The sequence below is a fragment of the Carettochelys insculpta genome, chromosome 3 (genome assembly GCF_033958435.1).
Source record: "Carettochelys insculpta isolate YL-2023 chromosome 3, ASM3395843v1, whole genome shotgun sequence".
NCBI classification, from domain to species: domain Eukaryota; kingdom Metazoa; phylum Chordata; order Testudines; family Carettochelyidae; genus Carettochelys; species Carettochelys insculpta.
Genome location: NC_134139.1, coordinates 67938631 through 67965405, shown reverse-complemented (window position 1 = coordinate 67965405; position 26775 = coordinate 67938631). Strand labels below are relative to the sequence as shown.

At 47.1% G+C, this 26775-nt stretch overlaps 1 protein-coding gene across 1 annotated transcript in view; it reads right to left on the bottom strand.

The window, feature by feature from the left end:
- AKT3 (AKT serine/threonine kinase 3) overlaps nt 1-25554 on the bottom strand; it is a 295102-nt gene extending 269548 nt beyond the window's left edge. The window contains exon 1 of the mRNA XM_074990078.1: nt 25190-25554. The gene's annotated coding sequence lies outside the window, so the exon portion shown is untranslated. The remainder of the gene's footprint in view (nt 1-25189) is intronic.
- Nucleotides 25555-26775: the final 1221 nt, after the last annotated feature.

The following is a 26775-nucleotide window of genomic DNA, read 5'->3' as shown; positions in this document are numbered from 1 at the left end:
GCAGAAGTCCAAGTCTGATAGCAAGTGGGGGCAGGGGGCAGCAGCAGAGAGCAGTGGCCTGAACTGGTAAGCTCCTCAGCTCACAGCAGCTCATTGCAGGGGTCTGTCAGGAAGCTGTGGCTGGAACTGCACACAAAGCCCCTGGTCGGGAAGTGGCAGCTCACAGCAGCTCATTCCCAGGGCTGGACAGGAAGCCGCAGCCCAAGAAGGCTGGGCGGGGGATGGCTGGGCCCAAGAGCCAGTGGCTGGGGAACTTGGGGGAGTGGTGTAGAAGGGGGCAAGAAGCCATGGCAGAGCCCAGGAGCAGGGGCTGAAGCTGAGGGCACAAGCGACCACCCTAGTCCAGCAAAATCCCTCATCTGGGACCGCTCAGGTCCCGAGGGTGCCAGACAAGGTAGGTTGAACCTATAATAGGGCATGTACTTGCTGATACAGAGGAACATTTTAAAATATAATTTCCACTTCTTCACAAAGTATTGAAATGGCATACAAAAATATAAGAGTCACAAAGGTAAGACGGCATACAGCAAAAACAAACTACAAAAACAAATATTACCTTTTGTCATAAAAGATACGATCCAAATACTTTTGTGCACATACTTTCAATGATATGCAAAACATAAATTATGGCAATTTTAAAATGCAATGACAGTACTGCAGTACTAAAAAGTAAGTTTATCTAATCAAGTTAACAAACCTCAGTGCATGAAGAAACTAGAGTTAAAGGTCAAGCCAACTGCCCCCTAAAATTAAATTACCTTACATTCATCAACTGCTGGAACATACATAAATATGAACTGGGTTACTTGTCCCTGCAGCAGCAAGAACTTCTAAAATCTCCTCCAGGGCTGTAGTAGCAAATAATACCTCATATGCACACACAGGATCCTATTCTTTGATATGTTTGATGATGTAAGTCCCAACTATTAACTCCCCTGAAGGTAAATATTTTTAAGTTAGGTCCCTTCCAGCCCTATGATTCTATGAATTATAGTAAGATTCTACCTAAAAGCCAATGATGATACCATTTCCCTCTGCTTTGGGATGCTATGAAACCATTATTAAGAAATTACATTCAGCTATTCCACATTTCATTTTTTACCTTAAGTTTCTAGCCTTTATGCCTGCAAAATCGTTCTTCCAAATATGAATCAAGTGGCAACTGATGAAATGGTGTCTTAAGAATTCAGCAACACAGTGCTAGAGCCTCTCATGCCAGAGTTCTCCCAACCTGAAGATGAATGAATACTCACCAGTGTCTTTTTAGCTTTTCTTATTATTCAGAACTCTGAGACCAATGAAACTGTCAAGAATCAGGTCAATTATACTCTGCTGCTGCACAGAAAAGATAAGCGCAACTACAAATATAAATACCAAAGCACTGAAACTATTCACCAAAGAGAGACAGACTATGTCTACACTACATGATAAAGTCGAATATAAGGCAGTTATCTTGATTTTATGTCACTGTCTTCGCCGTAAACACCATGAGCTCAATTTTAGGGAAAGACAGGTTACTCACCGTAGTAAAGGTGGTTCTTCGAGATGTGTCCCCGTGGGTGCTCCACAATAGGTGTCAGGCTTGCCCGGCGCCGCAGATCGGATCTTCCAAGCAATTTCTGCCGGACCGCACATGCGTCGGCGCGCGCCATCTGGTCTCCGCCAGTTCCTCGACCAACCGCCTCGGATGCCCCTGCAAAACACTAACAGAGATCCGAAGCGGGGAGGATGGGCGGGTAGTGGAGCACCCACGGGGACACATCTCGAAGAACCACCGTTACTACGGTGAGTAACCTGTCTTTCTTCTTCGAGTGTCCCCGTGGGTGCTCCACAAAAGGTGACTACCCAGCAGTAACCCAAGATAGGAGGTGGGCAATGGGATTATGTGCAGCTTGTCCCCGAGAGGATCACTGTAGAGAGATGGGTATCCTCTTGGAATACCCTGTGAAGGGCGTAATGTTTGGCGAAGGTGTCGTAGGATGAGCAGGTCGCCGCTCTGCAAATGTCTTTTAACACAATGCCCTTGAAAAAGGCTGTTGATGCCGCCACCGCCCTAGTGGAATGAGCCCTGGGCGTGGCCAGTAAAGGAGTCTTTTTGAGTTCGTAGCACATTTTTATGCAGGATACAATGTGCTTTGAGATTCTCTGCGAGAAGAGACCTTCTCCTTTTGATTTGGGAGCGAGGGAGACTAGGAGTCTATCCGTTTTCCGGAAGGACTTGGTCCTGTCTACGTAGAAGGCTAGCGCCCTCCTCACATCCAGGAGGTGTAGGCGCGCCTCTTCGTTGGAGTTATGAGGCTTTGGATAGAACGAGGGTAGAACAATGGGTTCGTTAATGTGAAACTCAGAAGAAACTTTGGGAACAAAGGCTGGATGCAGCCGTATGGTTACCGCCTCCTTGGAAAAAACAGTGCAGGGTGGCGTTGCCATGACTGCCACAAGCTCGCTCACCCTACGAGCTGACGTAATTGCAAGAAGAAAGGTCGTCTTTATTGTAAGGAGGTGGAGGGGGACCGTGGCCAAGGGCTCGAACGGTGGTCCCATTAGCGCGGTAAGCACCAGGTCCAAGTTCCACGAAGGTGGAATCGGTTTCCGAGGGGGGTATAGGTTTACCAACCCTTTGAGGAACCTGGTAACCATAGGATGGGCGAACACCGTGTGCCCTTCCTCCTCATGTCTGAATGCCGAGATGGTGGCAAGGTGGACCTTCAACGAGGAAAGTGAGAGTCCTCCTCTCTTGAGGTCCAGTAAATACTCTAGTATTGTAGGTATAGGCACCGAAAGGGGGGCCAGCTGTTTGGTAGAACACCAAGCCGTGAAGCGAGTCCATTTCTGCTTGTAGGTCTTCCTGGTGGAAGTCCTCCTGCTACTTTCTAGGACTTGCTGCACTTCCTCTGTGCATGTGCTATCTAGGGAGCTGAGCCATGGATTAACCATGCTTGCAGTCGCAGGCTTTGGGGGTGCGGGTGCACTATGGACCCCTGGGCTTGCGTTAGCAGATCCGGCGCCACCGGAAGAGGCATCAGTGGACGGTCCGACATGCGCAGGAGTAGGGGGAACCATTGCTGTCGATCCCACGTTGGGACTATCAGGATGATCCGGGCCCCTTCCCTCCTGGCTTTCTGCAAGACTTTGTGGATCAGCACTGTGGGAGGAAAAGCATAAAGCAGGGGGCCCCTCCACGGGATCGCGAACACGTCCCCCAGGGACCCCCATCCCAGTCCTGCCCTGGAGCAGAATCGTGGGCACTTCTTGTTGTGCTGAGTGGCAAACAGGTCTATCTGGGGAAAACCCCATGCGTGGAAAATCGGCCGTAGCAGATCGGGATGGATCTGCCACTCGTGTGTGAGTGCAAAATGCCTGCTCAGCTGGTCTGCCTTCACATTGTGCGCACCTGGCAAGTATGAGGCTTTCAAGATTATATTGTTGGCGATGCACCAGTTCCATAAGCGGACTGCTTCCGCGCATAAGGCACGGGATCGAGCTCCTCCTTGCCTGTTTATATAAAACATGGTGGAGGTATTGTCTGTACTGATCCCGACGACTTTGCCTTGTATATGGTCTCGAAAGTGTCTGCAGGCGTTGAACACTGCTCTGAGCTCCAGTATATTTATGTGTAGTGACTGCTCCGTGGATGACCACAGTCCTTGAGTCACCTCTTCGCCCATGTGCGCTCCCCACCCTATGAGGGAGGCATCTGTAGTGAGAAAAACCGATATTTGTGGCTGGTGGAAGGGTACCCCTGTTAGCAAGTTCCTGGGGTTTACCCACCATTGGAGGGATTTGCGCACCTCCGGTGTGGGCGACACCACCCTGTGAACGGTGTGTACTGCCGGTTTGTATACGCTCGCCAGCCAGTGCTGCATGCTGCGCATGTGCAACCTGGCGTTCTGTACTACGAACGTCGCCGCTGCCATGTGGCCCAGCAGCTGTAAGCACGTCAAGACCGGCACCGTAGGGCTGAAGGTGATGACCTGCACGAGGGAGCCGATGGCCCGAAAGCGAGCCTCTGGTAGATATACTCTCGCTGTAACAGAGTTTATGCGAGCCCCTATGAACTCTATGTCCTGTGTGGGCTCTATTTTTGATTTTGCCAGATTGATAACCAGGCCGAGTGAAGAGAACGTGTTTGCTGTGACGCGTATCATGCATAGTACCTCCCCCTTCGAGGCCCCTTTGAGCAGGCAGTCGTCCAGATACAGGAATATAAATACCCCCTGTCTGTGCAGGTAGGCTGACACCACTGCCAAGGTCTTGGTGAAGACTCTGGGGGCCGAGGAGAGGCCAAACGGTAGGACCTTGTACTGGAAGTGTTCGTTGCCTACCATGAACCGGAGGAATCGCCGGTGAGCCGGATGGATAGTTATGTGGAAGTACGCGTCTTGTAAGTAGAGGGCTGCGAACCAGTCTCCATCGTCCAGTGCTGTAAGGATGGAGGCGATTGTGATCATCCGAAAGCGTTGCTTGCGCAGGTACCGGTTGAGGCCTCGAAGATCTAAGATGGGCCTCCAGCCTCCTGTCTTTTTCTCCGTGAGGAAGTACCTCGAGTAGAACCCTTTTCCTTGTAGTTGCTCCGGCACTCTTTCCACTGGCCCATGAGCATGAGATGGTCTACCTCCTGCTTGAGCCTCGCTACTTCGGAGGCCTCCTGGAGGTGGGGCCTGGGTGGAGGTCGTGGCGGTGGGAGCGACTGGAAGGGGATGGCGTACCCCGTGGCTATGATCTCCAGCACCCATTTGTCTGTGGTAATCCTTTGCCACTGGTCGCAAAATGGTCGGAGGCGATGGTGGAATAGCCGCTTCGGATGACCTTGTGCGATGGTAGTGATGGCGCAGCCCTGGATCTGTGTGTCAAACTTGTGGCCTTTGGCCCTGCCCCAAGGACGCACGGCTCTGTTGGGAACGTCGCCTGGGAGTTCTGTACTGCTGGTGCTGTTGCTGTCGCCCTTGCTCGTAACCCCTGTGGTACTGGGGACGCTGTTGCTGGTACTGGTACCGTCTTTGTTGAGGGTAGTACTTTTTCTTTTTGTATGGAGGGGTGTAAATCCCCAGGGTCCTGAGTGTGGCTCTTGAATTTTTACTGGAATGAAAGACCGAGTCAGTTGATTCAGCAAACAGCTTCTGCGAGTCAAAGGGAAGGTCAACTATCTTCGCCTGCAGATCCCTCGGTATACCCGAAGTCTGGAGCCAGGACTCCCTTCGCATCACCACTGTCGTAGCTGTGGAACGTGCTGCTGTGTCCGCAACGTCCAGGGCGATCTGAACTCCCGTCCTCGAGGCTGCGTAGCCTTCTTGCACGATGGCCTTGAGCACCGGCTTTTTGTCCTCTGGAAGCGAGTCCATGAGGGAGGTTAACCTAGAATAGTTGTCGAAATTATGGTTCGCTAAGTGCGCTGCGTAATTTGCCATTCGCAACATTAGAGTGGAGGAGGAGTAGACCTTTCTGCCGAACAGCTCTAGCTTCTTGGCATCTTTGTCTGTTCCCCCTGTCCTGAATTGAGATGTCTTTGATCTTTGTTGCGACGACTCCACCACCAAGGAATTTGGCTGTGGGTAGCTGAACAGGAACTCCATGCCCTTCGCCGGCACGAAGTATTTCTTATCCGCTCTCTTGTGGACAGGCGGAATAGTCGCAGGGGTCTGCCATATCATAGTGGCGGACTCCAAGATTGCTTCATCAAGCGGTATTGCTACTTTGGAGGAGGCCGGAGGTCTCAGATTTTCGAGGAGCTTATGGTGTTTCTCTTGCACCTCTGCTGTCTGGATGCCTTGCGTGAAGGCCACCCTCTTAAAAAGCTCTTGAAACTGTTTGAGATCGTCCGGGGGATGGACGTCCCCCGGGGCCGTAGCCTCGTCCGGGGAGGAGAGCGAGGAACCGCTGGGGTACATCTCTCTGGACCCTTCCAGTTCCTGTTGGTGATGGTACACCCTCTCACTAGAGGTTTGCGAGGGAAAATCTTGGGGTTCCATAACCAGTCCCCCCTGAGATGCTTGAGTCTCTGTCCCCCGGTCGCAATTGCCCTCGGGGATACGCGATCGTCTGTGGGGATCTTTCCCTAGTAGATTGCCGATGGTGTCTATGCCCCGCGTCATAGGGGCGACCATGGCAGTATAGGCACTGTTCTTGGGAAGGTGACCTAGACCACTCCCTTGGTGCATACCCTCTGCGTCTGGGGGAGCGAGATCGTCGAGAGATCTGGGACGCTGGAGAGAGCGATTTTGAATAGTATTCCAGCGGTTCAAACCCCAGGAAGAGTGAAGGTGGTCCCAGCCAGGGTGAGGCTGGTTGCAAAAATGGAGACGGGGGCTCCAGGTAGGCTAGGGGGGACCCCTGCCTTCTAGTTGGAGTCTGCAACATAAGCGGAGGGCTGTGAGAAAGCAACTCCACAGCCCTGTCTGGAGAGGGGCTGCGATGCCTCGTCTTGTGTGCAGCCTTCCCCCTCCCTGGAGAAGGTAACTCCGCCCCTTGACGTGTAGGGGATCTCTGCCCTGTCCGCACCGTGCTCGGCACGCTCGAGGGCGGTGCCGCACGTGCGGTGTCCTCCGGTGCCTGCAGGCTGCGTGCCTGCGCGCTCTGCACCACCGGTTCCCCGGGGGTCGGTGCCGCTGCTTGCGGTGCCGCCGGTACCGGTGCTTGCTTAGCCGCCGCCCTGCCTGCGGTACGGGATGGCTGCTTGATTATCGGAGGCTGAGCCGCTGCCACGTGGCTCTCCGTGCCGCCGCCGATCAGCTGTTGCTGCGGCTGGGGGCTGCTCGCTCCTCCCGTCCCGCTCGCTGTTGCTGCCGGCAGGGATCGGGTTGGGGAGGCTTTCCTCCGTTTTTGCGCTGATGGGGTGAGGGAGGCAGCTTTCCTTTTATGAGCCCTGGAGGGTCCCTCCTGCTGCGGCCGCTCCGGCACGTCTGGCTGGAGGGCCTTGTCGAAGAGCAGCATTTTAAGCCGCATCTCCCTGTCCCTCCTTGCTCTGGCTGTTAGTTTTGCACAGAAGGAGCATTTCTGTGCAACATGGGACTCCCCAAGGCACCTTATGCATAGACTGTGCCCATCAGACGCTGGCATTGCCTCTCGGCAGGACTCACATTTCTTAAATCCTGAAGAGGACATTGTTGGTGAGTCTTTCAGTTGTTAAACGGGTACTTAGCACCTTCTCTGTGCTGTTTTCCCCTTCTGATAGCCTGCCGCAGCAGGAGGGCTGATGGCCCTATGCTCCTGGCCTCCGGCGCTTGTTACTGGGACTGGACTGAAAGCTGTCCCGCTTGCTGTTTGTTTGTTTTTTTTTTTTGAAAAACAACAACCGGCTAACTTGCAGTAGCCTAAGAACTTGAAAACTTTAAAGAAAAACAGTTAAAGCCTATTGAATACGCTAACTTGGCCTTAGCCTAGTCGGATTCCATCTGCAGCCGACGGCGGTTAAGAGGAACTGGCGGGGACCGGATCGCGCACATGGCCAGGAGCGCACAAGGGAACGGCGCGCGCCGGCGCATGCACGGTCCGTCAGAAACTGCTTGGAAGATCCGATCTGCGGCGCCGGGCAAGCCCGCCACCTATTGTGGAGCACCCACGGGGACACTCGAAGAAGAACACTAAGATCGATATCATAGTATCACTGAAGGCAGCTGGGTGTAGTATCAAGTTTGAATTTAAAACTTTGAATGAAAGCCACCGTGGAAGCGCCATGTCTTTGAATCAAATTCCTTAGCCTCCACAGGTGTGCTGTAGGTATCCCACAGTGCCCCACAGTCCTCTGCTCTGGCTGCTTCCATCACCACTGCTCTCCAGGTGCGCAGGAATTAGGTAACAGGAAGCCCACAAATATTAATTCAGCACCACGAAGCCCACAGCTGTGGTGGTGGGGGTCATGCTTTTACAAGAGCCTGAGAAACTTCTTTTTTTCTTTGCTATCAGTGCTGTGAGCACATCTACTCATTAAAAATGGAGCCAACATGGAATTCCTGGTTCTGTGTCTACCTCTAGAAGCTGATCACTTGGATTTTATTTTTCTCTGCTGACACCAGCCCCTTCCCCACTGCATCACATGACATCTAGGCTGCTGGGGGCGGGGGATCATCGTTATATGAGAGGCCGAGAAACTCCTCTTCTGCAGTTTACATTTGTGTGGGGCCCCCGCTCCTTCCCCCATGGGCACCATACAGTCAGGGTCTTTCTCCTTCCCAACCACATCATGGGACTAACTCCCAATCCCAAGAAAGGACATGCCTGCTGTCCGGTGCAGACCATGCTGCCAGGAAGCACCATGTCCAGAGCTTGTGCACGTGAGGGCTCCAAGGATGGTGAAGATATTCAGGGCCTTGCTGCCACCCTGGTGAAAGCTGCCAGGGGAGACAAGATTTTCTGGGGCTTGCTGCTACCAGGGGGAAGTCTCCCCCAGCAGCTAAGACTTTCAGGAGCATACTGCTGCCTGGGGAGACCACTCAACTGGCTCTCAAGCCACAGATCCCACACCCCCGTTCGCCCAAAAAGATCTCAGGGGCTTGCTTCTGCAGGAGGGATGGGACCACATCAACTGGCTCTGTGGCCATGGACCCCACACCCCCCTATGGCAAGGAGGAGGGCTGGCCCCCACCTCAGCAACACTGCTTGTTAAAATTTGGCGAGCCTCATCCCCCATGTTGGCCAACTCTGTGTAGTGACTTGGGAAGTGAAAAATCTTATTCCTAACCTTTTCTATTCTTTTCTTTCTTCAAGCTCTGGCCCCCTTAGCACAGGGGTAAAGTGACTGGAAGGCCAACTGAGAAGACACAGAACTCCTGGGTGATCCCAGGGCACAGAAGCATTCGTCTGTGTGTGTAAATGTGGCAAGCCCCATCCCCCATGCTGGACACCTCTGTGTAATGAATTGGGAAGCCAAAAATCCTGCCTCACAAAAATCTCTTTTTTCCAAACCTTTACTGTCCTACTCTTTCTTCAAGCTTTGCATTGTTCCTGTATTATTTCAAGGATCATGTTTCTGTAATTGCGGGGGGTGGGGGGGAACACTGGCTGAAAGACTAGGTGAGAAGACACAAAAACCTGCTGCTTTTTATAAAATCTTTGATAAGTCAGTTATAGAAGCAAGAGATTTCAGTTAATTTGGTGATCTCTGTTGACACCCTCCTCTTTCTTCTTTCTTTCTGAAAAAATAGCCAATTTGTTTCCACAGGAGGGGAATGAGGGCAATGCAATGTGGAAGATGACATTGCGTACCCACAACCACTTGTGGGGCATTTTCTTCTCCCATACTACTCCAGCACAAATATCCAGAATGCTATGGGGATGAGGGAACTGTAGGACAGGTTCCCACAATGCACTACTACAACAATCAATGTTTGGAAATTGAGCGTGGCAACACTAACTCGACTTTGTGGGGAAATGAGGATACTCAAATTCAAATTTATAAAACCCAGCATTACAAAATCAATTTTAATAAATTCAAATTTATCTTGTAGTTTAAAAGTAGCCAAAGGGAAGTTACTCATTTTGTGTTGTAACAATGGTTCTTCGAGATGTGTCCCCCCATGGGTGCTCCATGGAAGGTACTGGGCTCACCCAGCACCACAGCATGGAGATTTTCCATAGCAGTATTGATTGGGACTGTGCATACACTAGGTAGCACTCACAGCCCCACTCTCTCCTCAGCTGCTTTTTGATGCTTCAACTATAGCTACTGCACCAAGTACAGGGGAGGTGGACAGGATGTAAAGCACGCATGGGGACGTACATCTCAACGAGCCATCATTACAACACGAAGTGAGTAACTTCTCTTTGGTGCTCCATGGCAGGTGATTATAGAGCAGTGCCTCACTAATTGGGTGGTGGGTTCTGATTCAGTGCACCTACTGCTGACGGTACTGCCTGACCTACTGCCATGGAGGAAAGGGTAGCTCACTGGTTTGTGCATTGGCCTGCTAAACCCATGGTAGTAAGCTCAATCCCTGAGGAGGCCATTTAGGGGTCTGGAGCAAATAAATTAAAAAAAAAAAAATCTGCCAGGGATGGTGCCTGGTTCTGCCAAGAGGGCAGGGGACTGGACTCAATGACCTCCTGAGGTCCCTTCCAGCTCTCTGAGACGTGTATCTTCATATCCTGGAGTGCAATGCACAGTGAGCCATGCACATGTGGTTAGAAGACTTGCTTAACAAATATCCTGTAAGGGCACTCCCTTTAGAAAGGCTGTAAATGTAACTACCCATCTTGTGGAATGTGCTCTTGGAAACACTGGTTCTGGTTTGTTTTGGATGGAATAGCATTTTACTATCCATGTAGAAATGAGTCTCGATATACACTGAGCTGACAGAAGCAGTCCCTTCAATCTTTCTGCAATGGATAAGAAAAATCTCTGATTTTCTGAAGGATCGTGTACTATCTATGTAGAAGGCTAGGGCCCTTCTGACATCCAGCATGTGCAGTTTGGCCTCCACATTGGAAGCATGCAGTTTAGGGTAGAAAGTAGGCAGAATTACAGGTTCATTGATATAGACTCGAAAGCACACTTTCAGTAGGAATGCCAGATATGGTCATAAAACAAATTTGTTCTTGTGGAAGATTTTTATCAGGTGGGGAATTGGTCAGGGCTGCTATCTCACCCAATCTTCAAGCTGATGTTATTGCTACCAGAAATAGCGTTTTCATGGTTAACATGGCCAAAGAGCATGTGGCCATAGACTCAAAGAGTGGTCCCATAAGCGTGTGAAGGACCAGTTCCAAATCCCAAGCTGGGGATAAAGGCCTGCAAGGGGGCATGATGTTTTGTAGGCCTTTCCAGAATTTCTTTGCAATCTGCTGAGCGAACACTGACACGTCTTCTACAGGTGGATGGAAGCCCGAAATCGCCAAAAGGTGGACCTGGAGTGAGGACAGGTATAGACGAGCCTCCCTTAGGAGGAGGACACAGTCGAGTGCTGTATGCAGTGGGGCTTCTGTGGCTTGTATACCCCCCCTCAGAACAATAGGATAAGAATTGTTTCTACTTGGAAAGGTAAGTTTTTCAAGTTGTTTCTTGTCTGCTGTGTAAGAGCTCCTCCTTCACTTGCCGGGAGTAGTGATGTGCATGTTCTGGGATCTGCAGAGAAACCAGGCCATCAGATGGAGGGTGAGCAGTCTGAGGTGAATCATGGAACCGTTGTTCTGGGAGATAACGTCCAAAAGACTGGAAAGCAGGTAAAGGAGGATGTCGACATAGGTGGGAGAGTAAAAGAAACCAGATCTGCCTGGGCCATGTTGGACCAATAAGGATGGTCCATGCTCTGTCCATCTGGATTGTCCTGAGTCGCCTGGAGATCAGAGGGATAGCTGGAAAGGCATACAGGAGGTGATCACTCCAGGAGAGGAGAAAGCCATCCCCTAGAGACTTGTGCCCCTTGCCTACTCTCGAGCAGTACTGGCTGCATTTGGAATTCTCTTGGGTTGAAAGAGGTCTACAGCCAGCTGGCCCCACATCTGGAAAAGGTGTTGTGTCAATTCATGGTGGAGCTACCACTCATGCTCCAAGAAGAAGTGGCAACCAAAAGCACCTGCAAGTGTGTTGCTCATGCCTGGCAGGTACGATGCTGTGAGGACAGTGTTGTGACTGATACACCAATTCCACAGCTTTATGGCCTCTGCACAAAGGGATTATGACCAGGCTCCCCCTTGACAATTGAAGTAGAACACTGACATGGTATTGTCTGTGAGGATCCAGATGGTCCTTTTTTTTAGGTGTGTGGCAGAAAGTGTTTGCAAGCATTGAAAACAGCACATAATGCTAAAAGGCTGATATGCAAACTCTGCTTGTCTCTGGACTGCTGACCCTGTACATGATGTTCTTGGCAATGCTCTCCCCAGCCAAGAAGTGAGGTGCCTGTTGTAATTTGACAGGTCGGTTGGTCATGGTGGAAAGGGACCCCTACCAGACTATTCTGTTCCTGAGTCCACCAGCATAAAGAGTCAGTCACCTTTCGAGGTACTGGTACGCATCTGTGGATCTGACCTCTGCCAGGGGTATACAGTGATGCCAGCCAATGCTGCAGGCAATGAAAGCGTAGTCAAGCATTAGGGACAACGTATGTGGTGGCTGCCATGTGGCCAAAGGGGCAAATGCACAACAGCAAAGGAACTGTTGGGCTGATGGTAAGCTCTGCTATCAAGCTGTTTCTAGCTTTGTGGCCCTGTGCAGGAAGGTAGGCTCAAGCAGTTGTGGAGTGGAGCCGGGCTCCAATGAATTCGATGCAAGAACTGGGTTTGAAGGTTGATTTTGGTATGCTTATGAGGAACCCCAGATATTGTAGTAGGTGTTTCGTGGTCTGGACCATGGCTCTGGTGATGTCGTGAGATAGCCCCGACAGGATCTCTTGACTGACCGCACTCTCCTAAACAGATCCAGGAAATGCTTCTGATTATCAGGAAGAATCTGGTGAATGGGCTAAAGAGCTTCCCCTGGAAGGTAGCCGAAGCAGCCAGCGGTGAGTCTGGGGAGAGTTGCGATTCAGTATAATCTGGCAGGTGTGTATCATACAATTCCCTCTCTCTCACACTGTGGATAGAGATTGATAGCACAGATGACTGATGTTATTGAGCAGCAGAGTGCGATTGTGAACAATCCCCAGTGGATGGTTGTAATCAGGACCTGGAATAATACAATTCAAATGTGGAGATAAAAGGGCTTCATGAAATTGACTAGCCCTTGTAGGTGAACAGTCCCTGTATTGTACAGATTCATAATACGGAAATGAGTGGCAACACCTAAGTGATCTATACTAATGATGGTATTTATCCATGTTGTTGTCTATGGAAAGAGAGGCTGGGGGATGTGGTGTAACGCCTCCTTGGTGAATTAGATGAAGGACTAAGGCTATGGTTCCCTGAAGAAACCCTATTTGTTTTAGCCCTAGCCTTCGGCGGTGCCGCCAGTGACCACTACTGCAGGAAACACAGCACCGCAGGTTGATCCAGCACCAGTAACAGTTGAGATTCTAATGGTGCTTGCTACGTCTGCCAGTGCCGTTAAGGGCTGCGGCACCACTTCAGAAGCAGCCGGCACCACGGGCGTTGAAGCCACTTTCAAAGCAGATCCGCTTTTCATTTTTGAAGTAAAAGATGCAGCGGGCTTGGGCTTAACTTGTATGCCTGAATTGCCTGGCTTGTCCTCCAGGCTCACTCTAGGTGAAGAGTGTATGGGGAATAGCTTTGATTGGGACTCAGTCCCCAACAGTGAGTGGGGAGCATCCCTGACATAAGGGACGTTTCCTACAGGTAGTGGCTCTGAAGGCTGCAGGACTTTATCAAACAGGAGCATCTTCAGCCTTAGCTGCCTTTATTTCCTTGCTCGGGCTGTCAGGTTTCTACTGCCACAGTAGCGCTGTGGGATGTGTGCTTCTCTGAGCATGCCTGTCAAAAGCGGGCATGGGGTCCCATCACTTTAAGCATTTTTTGAATCCCACAAAAGCCATTGTTCTTTCTTTGTAGTGTTTAGTTTATTATAGTTCTGTTTTCTGTCAGTTTCTTTCTTCTGGTTTTTTTTTTTAAATCAACATGTCAGGAAACTGACTAGCACAAAGTGAAATTAACCAGGGGAGAAGAGTCCCAGTTCTCTTTTTTTCTCTCTCTTATATTAAAAAAAAGTGTAGTAAAAATAAGTAACAGCTATGTAAATATAACAAACAAGAACTAACCAACTATAAACTTAATTCTAACTACAGGTCTGAGGTGAGAGAGACAGTGCTCCATGTGCAGCCGAGGGTGGCGAAGAAGCAACTGAGGAGAGAGCAGGGCTGTGTGTGCTACCTAATGGTGTGAATGGCACCTGCTGGGACAGCACATGTGCAGCCCCACTCAATAGTCCTATAGAAATATTTTCCATGTTGTGCTGGGCTCGCCCAGCACCTACCATGGAGCACTTGAAAAAGAACAGTCTGGGAAGAGTAGAGAAGCTTGCATGAACCACTGTAGAAGTCTGGTAGCTCTAAAAGTTAGGTGTGTGATCTTTCTTCCTTCTAGCAGTAAAGAGGGGTTAAAAGCAATGGACACCTAATAAGTAAACTGTTACAAACCATGGAAACACCAAAAAACAACAACAAAAATATCATAGGAAGGGGACATCATCCTGGTAGGAATTTCAGCATCCTCCCTTTATCCCAACAAAAAGGAACAGCTGGAGAAGAAAAGGAAGACAACATTGCCAGCCCAAACAAAACGAGTTTGTCCTCTTCTTCCAAAAAATACGAGTTTCAACCCTCACACAATTTTGGAGCAGAAAGACAGCAGGTCCAAGGAGAGATTCACAAAAGGGACTTAGGCATTACATTACTAAACCTAAACTTTAGACATCATATTGTATAACAGAATTCACAGCCCACAATTAGACACTCAGGGCCCCGTGTAGGGAGAATTAAGACACTTAAGAATGGGATCCACAGAAGCAAGCAAACTAAGCAGGGAGCCTCCTAAGCTATACAATAGGAAATGTAACCTAGATGCCAACCCTCAAAGGCAGCCAGGTACTGGGCCAGAAGAAGGTGCTTCCATTTGCTCACGATCCACACTTGTGAAACCTCTTTTCAAGATAGATGCTCTCTCTCACAAAGAATAAAAGGTGTGATGGCAGCCTCCTCCAGCTTAGTGGTTACAGGATGTGGGAGGAAGGAGATTCAATTCCCCTTTTCCCGCCTCCTCCAACTTTTCAGGAGTGATTCTGGGGCAAATCTCTCCCAATCTATCCTTCTGAAGCAGCTGTAGTTTCTATAACTAAGTATTCATGTGGCCACATAGTGAGACTGAAGCCAGAAATTGCAAAAAATTCGTAACAGAAACAAACAAGAAAAAAAACCACACCTAGATCAACAGCAAGTTTTATGGGATTTGACAGGGTTCTTTTTAAAGAACCACCACAGAGGATACTCATGCTTGTTCATTACTAAATGAAAGTGACAGAACGGTTAATAAAAAAGGCAGAAAAGACAGACGTGTTCAACATGTTTTTTTTTTGGGGGGGGGGGGGCGTTGAATGATGATTTGATTTTATCTGATGAAGAAACTCTTTCCATTCCATCAGTAACTCACAAGCAGGTTAAACAGACAAAAGCAGGTCTACATAATGCACAACAAAGAGATGGTCAAGAAGTTTCCTGGGTGATAAACAGGATTTTATATTCCTAATTTAACAGGTTAAACAAGTGGTGCAGGTGGATGGGGAGGCTGTTCCCCCACACCCATTTAATAGTTAACTGGTTAAACTTAGTATTTAATCAGTTAACTCATTAAAAAAGGATTTCACAACCCTAGTACAGAGCGGTGCAGGATATAGCTATTTAATTTACTGCACACGTGTAATGAAAAGACAAGCTTTACAACATAGATCGGAGTTTCCCAATTTTATTTGGCCACAGAATTCTTTTAAACTTGAAAGGATTTTGCAGAACCCCATTCCCAGGCTCTACCTCCCCCAGCCCACAAACCCTCCACCCATCTCTAGGCTTTACTCACCTCAGCCTCCAAATCCATCCCATTCTCAAGCTTTACCCCCCCAGCCCACAAACCCATCCCCCTTTTGCAGACTTAACCCCTCTCAACCCCAAGCCTGCCCACCATCCCCAGGCTTAACCCCTCTCAACCCCAAATCCTGCCCCCCATCCCCAGGATTAACCCACCTCAACCCCAAACCAGTCCCCAGGACTAAACCATCCATGGAGCTGGCTGGGGAGCCTATGCCAGGTAGCCACGTGCAACCAGTGGAAGGAAGGCTGGCATGAAGGTGTTCTGCTGGTTTGGGGGTGAGCCAAGCGATGTCCACCGGAGGTGTGACCGCTCGGGTAGCGGGGTAAGTGAGGGGCTCTCTGCAGCTCCCTGCCCTGCCACCCTGAAATAATGGAACTAAATTCAGTTTATTTAATGGCCAGAGCTGTCCCGCCAGCCATTAAACCAATTAAATTTAGTTCTACTGCTTCAGCGGCGGAAGGACAGAGAGCCACAGAGGAGTCAGCTATTGTAATAGAATTTTCTCGCTGAACCCTCACTTTCACTTCATGTACCCTGGGGTTCCATGGAACACCAGCTGGGAAACAGATAGGCCGTTTCTACACAGGCCACTTCCTTCGGAAGCGGCATGCTAATACAGGAAGCAAAAAGATGCTAATGAGGCGTGGATGCAAATTCCCCGCGCCTCATGGGCATAATGTCACATGATTTGGAGTCTGGAAGACCATTCTTCCGGACTCCAAAATGCTGTGCAGAAGCGCAGCCCTGCGGGGGGGGCGGCGGGGGGGGGGCAGCGGGGGAGCTTCTGGAAGGAAGTCCTCCTTCTGGAGGCCCCGTCTTCCCAAAAATTTTCGGGAAGAAGGGGCCTCTGGAACAAGGACTTCCTTCTGGAAGCCCACCCCCCAGCAGCTGCGCTTCTACACGGTCTTCCGGACTCCAAATCACGTGATGTTATGCTAAAGGAAGTGGCCTGTGTAGAAACAGCCATAAAGAGATGTATTCAGAAAAAGCATATAACTGAGTAGACCAACTTATTTTAAGTTGAAAGTGATCCAAAACTCTACATTTGAATAATAAATTACTTTGTAGTCTCAAGAGCGTCCGGGGGCTGAATGGTTTAAATACCACCCATACTCAACAACAGGGACCAGGAAGAGGAAAACTGGTGATTAATTCATTTCTAAATTAATAGATTAAGAACAAATATAGGCTAACACACACTATCATATATAACTGTAAGATGCTATTCTTTATGTACAACTTAAGACACAGTGATACTTAAACTCCTTCTCATTAAAGTTTTTCCATCCTCTGTAGTTTATGTCATTAAACAAATTTAGACTTTTGTAATAAGCATAATCTATACTGATTTTTCATTTCAAATTTGCAGCAAAAGCCATAAAAGATTTTGGAATATTAGTATTAAGCTATTTTCAAAAGCTTTTCTGTCACTAAAATTATTTACATTAAGCTACAGAGGTATACGGAAAAACAGCATTGCCTCTGCTCTAAATGCACCCATATGTACGATGCACATCCCACATTAGAAAAGAACATATTTCTGGTGGGGGGTTTTAAATAAATAAATTTAAACACCTAGAATATAATTTGAGAATGCTTCAGTTATGAAAGCAGAGGCATAATATTACATTAGCATAATACACACTACGTGCATACCTTTTTATTCAGACCTTGTTTGAAGAACATTAATAATGGAAAAAAGTTATTCCCACTGACTGATTTAAACACAAGCAGCCCTTGTAACTTCTTTATTTAAGCACCCCCCCAAATAAAAAAAACCAAACCTCATTACATATGTGAAGATATGTAAACCTTTAAAAATTAGTGGATCCTTCTACTGGCTTTTTAAAAATGTACTTTTTAGCTTCTCTTTTCCCAGATGAAACCACTTTAATGGGCCTCCATTTTTTTCAAGTTCTTCTCAATACAATTTCAAACATGTATTGATAACCTCTATTTTATAATTTTAAACACCCAGTTTACCAAAAAATACCAAATAAAACAGATATCAGAGAGTATAACAGTTTATTAAGGTGAGTCTTGGAAGTATAACACAAAGGCTATGTCTACACATGCACGCTACATCAAAATAGGCTATTTCGATGAATAGCGTCTACACGTCCTCCAGGGCTGGCAACGTCGATGTTCAACGTCGACGTTGGGCAGCACCACATCGAAATAGGCGCTGCGAGGGAACGTCTACACGCCAAAGTAGCACACATCGAAATAAGGGTGCCAGGCACAGCTGCAGACAGGGTCACAGGGTGGACTCAACAGCAAGTCGCTCCCTTAAAGGGCCCCTCCCAGACACACTTGCACTAAACAGCACAAGATACACAGAGCCGACAACTGGTTGCAGACCCTGTGCATGCAGCATGGATCCCCAGCTGCAGCAGCAGCAGCAGCAGCAGCAGCCAGAAGCCCTGGGCTACGGGCTGCTGCACACGGTGACCACAGAGCCCCGCAGGGGCTGGAGAGAGAGCGTCTCTCAACCCCCCAGCTGATGGCCACCATGGAGGACCCTGCTATTTCGATGTTGCGGGACGCGGATCGTCTACACATTCCCTACTTCGACGTTGAACGTCGAAGTAGGGCACTATTCCCATCCCCTCATGGGGTTAGTGACTTTGACGTCTCGCCGCCTAACGTCAATTTCATCTTCGAAATAGCGCCCAACACGTGTAGACGTGACGGGCACTATTCCGAAGTTGCCGCTGCTACTTCGAAATAGCGTGCACGTGTAGACGCGGCTAAAGAGGCTACATCTACACTAGCCCCAAACTTCAAAATGGCCACGCAAATGGCCATTTTGAAGTTTATTAATGAAGCGCTGAAATGCATATTCAGAGCTTCATTAGCATGCGGGTGGCCACGGCACTTCGAAATTGACACGCCTCGCCGCCGCGCGGCTCGTCCCGACGGGGCTCCGAAGTAGGCGGGGTCCTTTCAAAAAGGAGCACCGTCAGGATGAGCCGCGCGGCAGCGAGGCGTGTCAATTTCGAAGTGCCGCGGCCACCCGCATGCTAATGAAGCTCTGAATATGCATTTCAGCGCTTCATTAGTAAACTTCGAAATGGCCATTTGCGTGGCCATTTCAAAGTTTGGGGCTAGTGTAGACATGGCCAGAATGACTTGTAATAACCCAGCAAAATAAGCTTTAATATTTAACATTTTCAGAAGTGGGTACCCAAAATCAGGATTCTAAATTCTTACTTATATTCTTGAGGGGACTGATTTTAAATGCATTCTGAAACTCTCATTAATCTGGATATTACTAAGTTATCAAGCACACAGGATGTATATAACCTCCCCATTTCATTTTTTCCCCCTTCTCTTCTCCCAAGTCCTGTTTGTACACTGTCTATTTAGGCGCAAATCCTGCGCACGTATGCAAAGCACATATTTTTACTTATGTGAGTAGTCCAACCAAACTCATATAAAAAAGTTCATGCATGTGTATTTGACAGTTACAAACTTCTCTGGAATTTTATTATTTAGCCAGGCATAAAGCATGTACTACTCTGTTTATGCTATACAGGCTGAAAAAAAAAAAAATCCAAGAGTCAGTGACACTATAAATAACAAAATTAAACACTAGAAAATACTCAGATCAAACTGAATATGCTTTCAAAATACTTTATTTTGGACAGAGATGTACAATAAAACTTTAACAAGTAGATTACACTATTCATTCTCAAAGTTGTATTTATTCACTAAATCTTCCTGTGGTACAATGATACTTTAACTTCTTAGCTAAATCTACACAATAGCTCCTACTTATTTTATTTTTCTTCAAAACTGGTGATCCTTTTGAAGAGCTAGTTTCAACTTTTGTATTTCTAAGTATTTGATGGAAGTATTTCCAATCACTAAGAAGTTTCTAAAACTGTATCTTGCTGGAAAGATAGGCTAGGGCTCAAATACATTATAGGTTTGATTCACAAATTATTGGGTGAGGATCTTTGACTTGCGTTCCGGATGAGGTCAAATTTTGATTACCATCAGCCTCTCTTTTGGACTTTTAATCTACTAATCTATTTATTAACTACGAATAACAGCATTTCTCTTAAATTTGTTATACTTTTCGCCATATTTTAAATCTGTACAAAATTTAACACTAGCTCATTCCAGTATGTCTAAACATCTACTTCCCCCTACCTTCAACATACAAAAAGTATATACTTTTCAAAGAAGAAAAAATGAGAATTCCATAGATGTTAACAAGACAAACAATGCCAGTCTAATTCAACGAAAAAGACCGGCTATTACAATACTCTTTTTGCCCATTAGTAAAGTGAAACACTACAAGTGTCGCTAGTTTATAGTATCCAATATAGAGATTTAAACTTGCAATTTGAGGAATACTGTGTCATGGGATTAAACTAGCTCAGAGAGGAAATTTGGTAAATTTATTTATTAAGTACCCCCCATTCAACATCAAAGTTAATGGAAAGACCTTCATTGATTTCAGTGGACCTGGATCAGAGAGTTTGCCTGAGTTTTACAAATAATGGTGTATACAGGTAACTTTACCTGACTACCACTGCTCCCTGTAAGCTGAGTGCTTTTAACTGCCACTCAGGTGAGATGCAGGTGCCACCCACCTGATCAGCAGAGCACCCACAGCTAGCAGCATGTATTTCTATGGCAGCATACATCTGCATATGCCTCAGTACACATAAAACTTACTCTGCACATGCATGAAAAAAAATTAGAGGAAACACTACTGACCATATAGTCCAACTAAATAAACAGACCAAGTAAAGCTACATCTATACATGGCTGTACACGACTAGATAAGTTTTCAAATTCCCATACTAGTTACTACGATGACCAAGCCAAAAAAAATCTAGTAATGTGATTACTTGTTTTTAACCACCATTTCTAACCCTGAATAGCAGACTGCACATAGAATGGGCAGAAACAGTGGTATGTCCCCCTCTCCCCAAGATCAGCGGGGCACCCAAGAAGTCCTCCAGCCTCACAGCACCGGCAAGGGTGCAGAACTCCTTCTGCTCCTGGGATGCAGCAGGAAGACCAAGAGTTCCCCAGCAGCGAGATCAGAGCTTTTCTGGTCCAAGGGAGGGGAAGTAAGGCTGGAGGAAATCTGCTCTCTTTCACCACCAGAGCCCTGGTGCAGGTGGAGCTCACTCTCCCCGCTGCAGCCCCAGAATGGAAGGTGTACTGGATGCCCAACCTGGTCCATGAAGGAACTCTCTGCCTTCTCCCCTTTGCAGCTGTATTATTTCCTCACACATGCAGTGTTTGAACTCTGTGAGGTCATGCACATATCCCTATTATGTGTAGTTATGGATGTATATATATTTACTCAGTTTGCACATGCTCCCCCATAATGTTAATGAGCTCACAGTCAAGGTGGATCAAAGGTATATTTCACTAAAACTATTAATATATGGGCATTTATTTCTTTGCATGTGATGCATGTACATGTGTTGATATGGTTTAATGTGCATGTGTGTTTAAAGTACCCCCCAAAAGTAATTAAATTTAAATGTTTGTGAATGCCCCAACCCAAAAGATCAGTACCTGACCAAAAATGAGGGGAGTTGCACTTGAAAAATAAACCACTATGTATTCTAAACATAAAGGGGTGTTAAGAGTACTAAGAACCTGAAAAAAAACTGAGCCTACACTAACTTTGAATACCTTAGTTATGGAAACTAGTAAACTCAGTTTTCATTATAATTTCTGTTAAACAATATCCAGACCATTTTTAAGATTTTTAACATCAGTTTCTTGATGAACCTACTGATAAGTTTGCTCCAACAAAATCTGCTTTAAATCCATTCCATACCTCAAAATTTGAACTACCTTAAAAATACACAAATGCTAGTTGAAAGCCATGAAAACAGGCTGTCATGCTGAATCAGTACGCTGTCATAATTACGTAGTATTTTTGTTTTCCTCCTTGTTATTTAATATTTGGTCAAGTTTAAAAGAATCTGTTTATTCTTAAGAAAAAGGTGTGAGCATAGTTTAATCCTCTCTTCAAATCCTCTGTTCCACAGAATGCAATAAACCAGCACTTTATAAAAGGACGTTTTCACAATGAGAAAATTTTTAATATTCTTCAGCAGTTTTCTGATTTCCTGCCTTATTAGATTTAGGCTCCTAAATAACTTCCCCACCAACTTCTCTGCCCACTATTTTAACAGCAGCCAAATTTATGCCTATCCTTTCAATTTGTTACAAAAGAAGTGACTCAAAACTTTATCAAGGAAAACTTTGTGATGCTGTGAACGTGTTTAGTGCAGATCAAAATGAAAATGTGTTAGCTGAGACAAAAGTTTTGTTTAAACCCATTTCAACACATTCCATAATCAGCAAGTTTAGTTAAAAATAAATCCCCTTACTTTTACATTTAAAATATAGATCCTATAAGAATGAAAATATTCTCCAGTGATAAAAAGTAATCTAAGCATTTTAAAAGAACTTTAAACAAAACTAAGATAGGAATGTTCCAAAATAAAACATAATGGAACAGCTAAAGCATTGAGTCGTATGTATATTTCACAAGGAAATTTTTCATCTGGAAATTTCAATATTTAAGCCTGATCAGTCATCTTACATAGCTACAGGTTTCATTATTTCACTTTAAAAGGTTTTTTATTAGGTTGGGGGGCAGGGGTAGAAGGCATTTTTATACATTATATTTAGCCTGAAGAAAAATGAATTTTTAGTATAATTAGTTTTAGTGTAATACTAGCATGTTTACACTAACATCCTAAAAAGTCCAAAGGCAGTGTCAGTCATTATACTTCCTCAGAATATCAGGTAATTTATAATCTAGCTACACAGAAATGAATGGAGAGATATTTAAAAACTTGGTTGCAACACAGTCCTCTCCCCACACAGTTACAGGATGTTTCCATTGTCCTGTTTTTAGTGAGTTGCTTTGTTTTGATTTCAAGTTTAGTGATAGGTTTTAAAAGCACTTAGAGCCTTGGATGATTGTAACAGATGTTAGGTCTCTTCTCCATTACAAAACAAAATTATACTTTAACTCTGCACTTTGGATTTGCATCATGGTTGAGAACAGCCAAAATGGATTACAGCAACAATTATTTTCTTTATGCTAATCACAGCACAAAGCATAAACACGGTTTCCAAGTTATTTTGACAGGAATCACTGTATTAGCATACTAGTGCCATACCATAAATGACTCAACATTTTAACATGTTCTTAAAAACTGTTTATCAAGTGTATTGAGAAGGAGGACGTTAGTAGCTATTCACCCATTTAAATCATTAAGACTTGAACCCAAGACATGACAGCACTTCGCAAACTGCTCCCTGATAGCACCTTGAAGATGTTTTCTAGGCATTTATTTGTATGGGGGTGGGGGCATGTTTTATTTTGAGAGTAAGCACAACAGAAACAAGCAGTTTGAAATTGCTTTCATAAATCAGCATACAGTTTCTAGTAACATCTGCCCCCAGAAGCTTAATTTATAAACTGTTCAACTCCAGGAAAGTTTGATCTTCATCTTAATACGGTTGCCTTTGACAATAAAATTTGTTTCAGTTTCAAAAGCAGTAAACATTTTCTAGGAGAACTTAGAGGTTTCTATCATAGTTCCAGCTTAAAAAAAGTCTAGAGATAACAGACTATATACAAATATAGCCACTGCAACAAAACAGTTATGATCTTTTAGTTTGGTTGCGTCAAAAGTATATACTAAAGCACTGAGATACAAATTCTCCATACAGCTATATAAAAATTAGTACAAACTACACCAAAGTCAAAATTATTTCCAACATTAATAGTTATACCAAACAAACAGAGATGAACCAGGGAAGAAAAATCACCTACAACAAAACATTATTACAACTATACTATGTGTAAAAATATAGAAACATGTTATACGTATATATTGTAGAATTTGAGCTAACCAAATAAATATAAACACCTCAAAGAAGAACAGCTCTGTGAGGTTTTCCTTTGAATCTTTCACTTAAAATTTCCATGTTTGCTTCATCCAAGCAGAACACACACACATTCTATAATTAACACACCCCAATCCAATTAAGGTTATTGGGGTCAATTTAAAACTCCCAGCAGGAAGACAAACAGACTTAAGAACAGAATAACCTTAATGAAGATACTTTCAAAAATCAAAAGGAACTTTCTTCTTTTGAATGTACACTTTCTTTCTTCAATCTGACTGCCCTAAACTGTATTATGTATGTGCAGCTACACAGAAGTCTAAAATTAAAATGCAAAACATTAAGCTACATGTTGAGATTGTTCGTTTGTGCACTTCTTGATTGCTCACAGGTAGGAATTTCTTTAATATATCCAAAATATGTATATGGTTGCTGAATTCAAGCAGTTCTATCAATGAAGTTACATTAAGTCAGAATCAAGCACCTGCAGAACAAACTGTTATATGTGCCCAGAAGTTATTAATAATATTCGTAGTTTATTAGATATCTACATTATAACTCTGACAATAAATAACTAAGTCATAAAAAGTTTACTTCAACTGAAGTAGATCTTAAACATTTACTTTTGCAGAATAATTTGAATAGCCACTCAACTGGTAATTTTATTTAAAAAGGTTATGTTATCCAGAAGTGATAAAATTCATCATTTAACTGCAAATTTTACTTTTAAAATAACAAAAGTCATGTTAAACCACTCATTTTAACTGAAGTATGAGAAGGAAAAAAGTAAGTGATGCAAAAACAGTCTGTTTATTCTCTAGAAGTAAACCGAGAATTACAATTCACGTACAGCAATTAAACACACTATAAACCCCCTGTCTGTCACCACTGGTTACTTCATGACAATACAGTCTAAATATAAATTATGATACTTCCAAAGGATTCAAAAAGTTTTATTCAACATACTTAACCTACAAACACAGCAAAGTATCACGTACTTACACACTGCAGTTTGTATCATCAGAATGAAATTACACTTACAGAAGCTAATAAATCACCCTGCCGACAATACAGCCCCCACCTTACTAGGCCAGACTTTTTTATTCAATTGTGCAACCCATAATTCTATGCAAACCCTCGAAGCCACAACCGAGAACACTACACCCACAAATAACTAATAACAGTCACTTCGGCGTCAACTTTTCGCTGTGCAAGAGAGCCACCATAATGGCTGATCCGGCAGGACTGATGCGCAGGAGGAGGTTGGCTTGTTTACTTGCTTGCCAGAGCCGCCAGGAGCAGCGCCACTTGATCAAGGCAATGCCACACCGACCGACCAGCCTTCCACATTGCTATTCTTAGCACACGCGCAACTTCCAAGCTGATCAAAGCTGTGCCACGGACAACCCAGCCCTGTCGCCGCGGTCCCCTTTCCGCAAACCCAGCGCCGGCCGGGGGTGGAGAGGGCAAGGAAGGCGATGGGGTGGGACGGGGGGAGGGGTTTCTGCGTGGGAACGAGCCGTCTTTAGAGCCCCGTGCAGCCACCCCCCCTCCCCATCACAGCGACGCAGTAACCTGCGACGCCCGGCGGGCAGGCCGCCCCGCCCGTCTCCCTTGCCCGGCGGAGGGCGGCGGCCGGCCAGAACCCCACCGGCGCCGCGGGGAGGCTCAGGGGTGTCTGGGGCCGAGGGGAGGAACTGGGCGCCGATGCAGCCCCCCCTCCCGCCGTCCCCAGACACAGACGGTCTGGCTAGGCCACAGGCGTCCCCCCGCCCCCGTCACCCCGGCTGCCCCGGCGCCCAGCCCCGGCTCTCACCTGCAACGGCGCCGCTGCCAGGCGGGCGGGGGCGGCTCCTGGAGAGGGGGCCCCGCTCCGCCTCCCCGGTCCCCCCGCTGGGCTCGGTCCCTCGCGGCCGGTGTCTCCGCGGGGGGAGGGCGGCGGCGGCGGCTACATGGAGCGAGCGTCCCCCGCTACACAGGGAGGCGCCCGGCCGGGCAGCGCGGCCACAGCATCCGCGGGGTCAGGGCGGCGGCGGCTCCTAGCTCTGGCTCGCTCGCCCCGGAGCCGCCCGGGCCCCCGCGCTCAGCTCCGCCCGCCGCCTCCGCTGGGCTCGTTATTGACTTTCGGGAAAACTCCCGACGTCACTGGCGGCTCCCCCCGAGTGTCTCCCCCTCGGCGGCAGCGGCGGCGGCATCCCCCAGCTCTCGCGAGAAGCGCTGCTCGGGAGGGGGGGTGCCAGACAGAGCGGGGAGGAGAAGGAGGGGGAGCCAGACAGACAGAGCGCGGGGGGGCTGAGGTGAGAGGTGACCGACAGACTGACAGGCGGACGGACAGCCGGGGCAGGCTGAGGGGCAGGCACAGCCGGGGGCCGGCAGGCTGGCAAGAGGCCGGCGAAGGGACGGCGGGTGGGTGGCTGGGGACTCATCCCCGGGGCTGGGGCTGGAGGAAGGTCACCTACGTTTCGGTTTTCCCGTGAGGACACGTGCGGCGCCCGCTCGCCGGCGGGAAACCTCCCTCCGCTCTAGGGCGTGTTCCTCAGCTGTGCCCCGAGGCAGCCTGTGCCCGGAGACCCGCCCCACGCCTGGCTCTCCTCTGCAGGGTTCAGCCTCTTGTTAACCCCAATACCATCCGAGAGCCGTGTCCCAGCCCTTTGCCACTCATTGTAAACATTTAAACTGGTGGAGAGGCAACACCTATTTAAGCTTTTCTGGGTAAATCTCGAGGTAACTCTCCCTCTCCTTTGCCACCCAGGTGTCTGGGGAGTGCAGCCCTGCAGAGCATGCCACCAGGGCTGGGAGCTTGAGCAGGAGCCACAGAAAGCCCCAGCCCCAGCAGGTGTGCCTCAGTTCTCAAACGGCTGAAGATCTTCTTGTGTGGCTCACAGGGTCAATACATTTGGCCACCCTCTGGCAAGTGTGGGACTGACAATAATAGTACATCAGCACTCAAGTCATTCCCATACTTATGCACTTGGTCTCCCCTCTGGCAAAGGAAACAGAAGTTCAGTAAAGAACAGTAAACCATAAAGTTAAGTTCATTCCTTCTGGAGCTGACCAGAAGCGAAACAGCTGGAAGAAGCAGTGTGAGGAGGTGGCATCTTTATTTCATCTGGCTCTTCTGCTTGTGGGCTGGGCCCACTCTAGAAGGAACCTAGGTGGCCTGGTAAATTAAATTGGCATCCCTGCTCCCAGAGCACAGAGCCAGATCTGGGATTTCTGCGCTTCCAAAAGTCAAGTGAAAACCAAATATTGGCTTCTGTAAAGCCTGAGAATTTTATTTTGCTTAAAAACTGGTAAAAACTACAAAAAAAGGGGTGGGAGGGTCTTTGTAATGGTATAGTAACAGTTATGTGTACTACCACCCCTCTGAGTTAGAATGCAAGCTCTTGGGGGACAGGTACT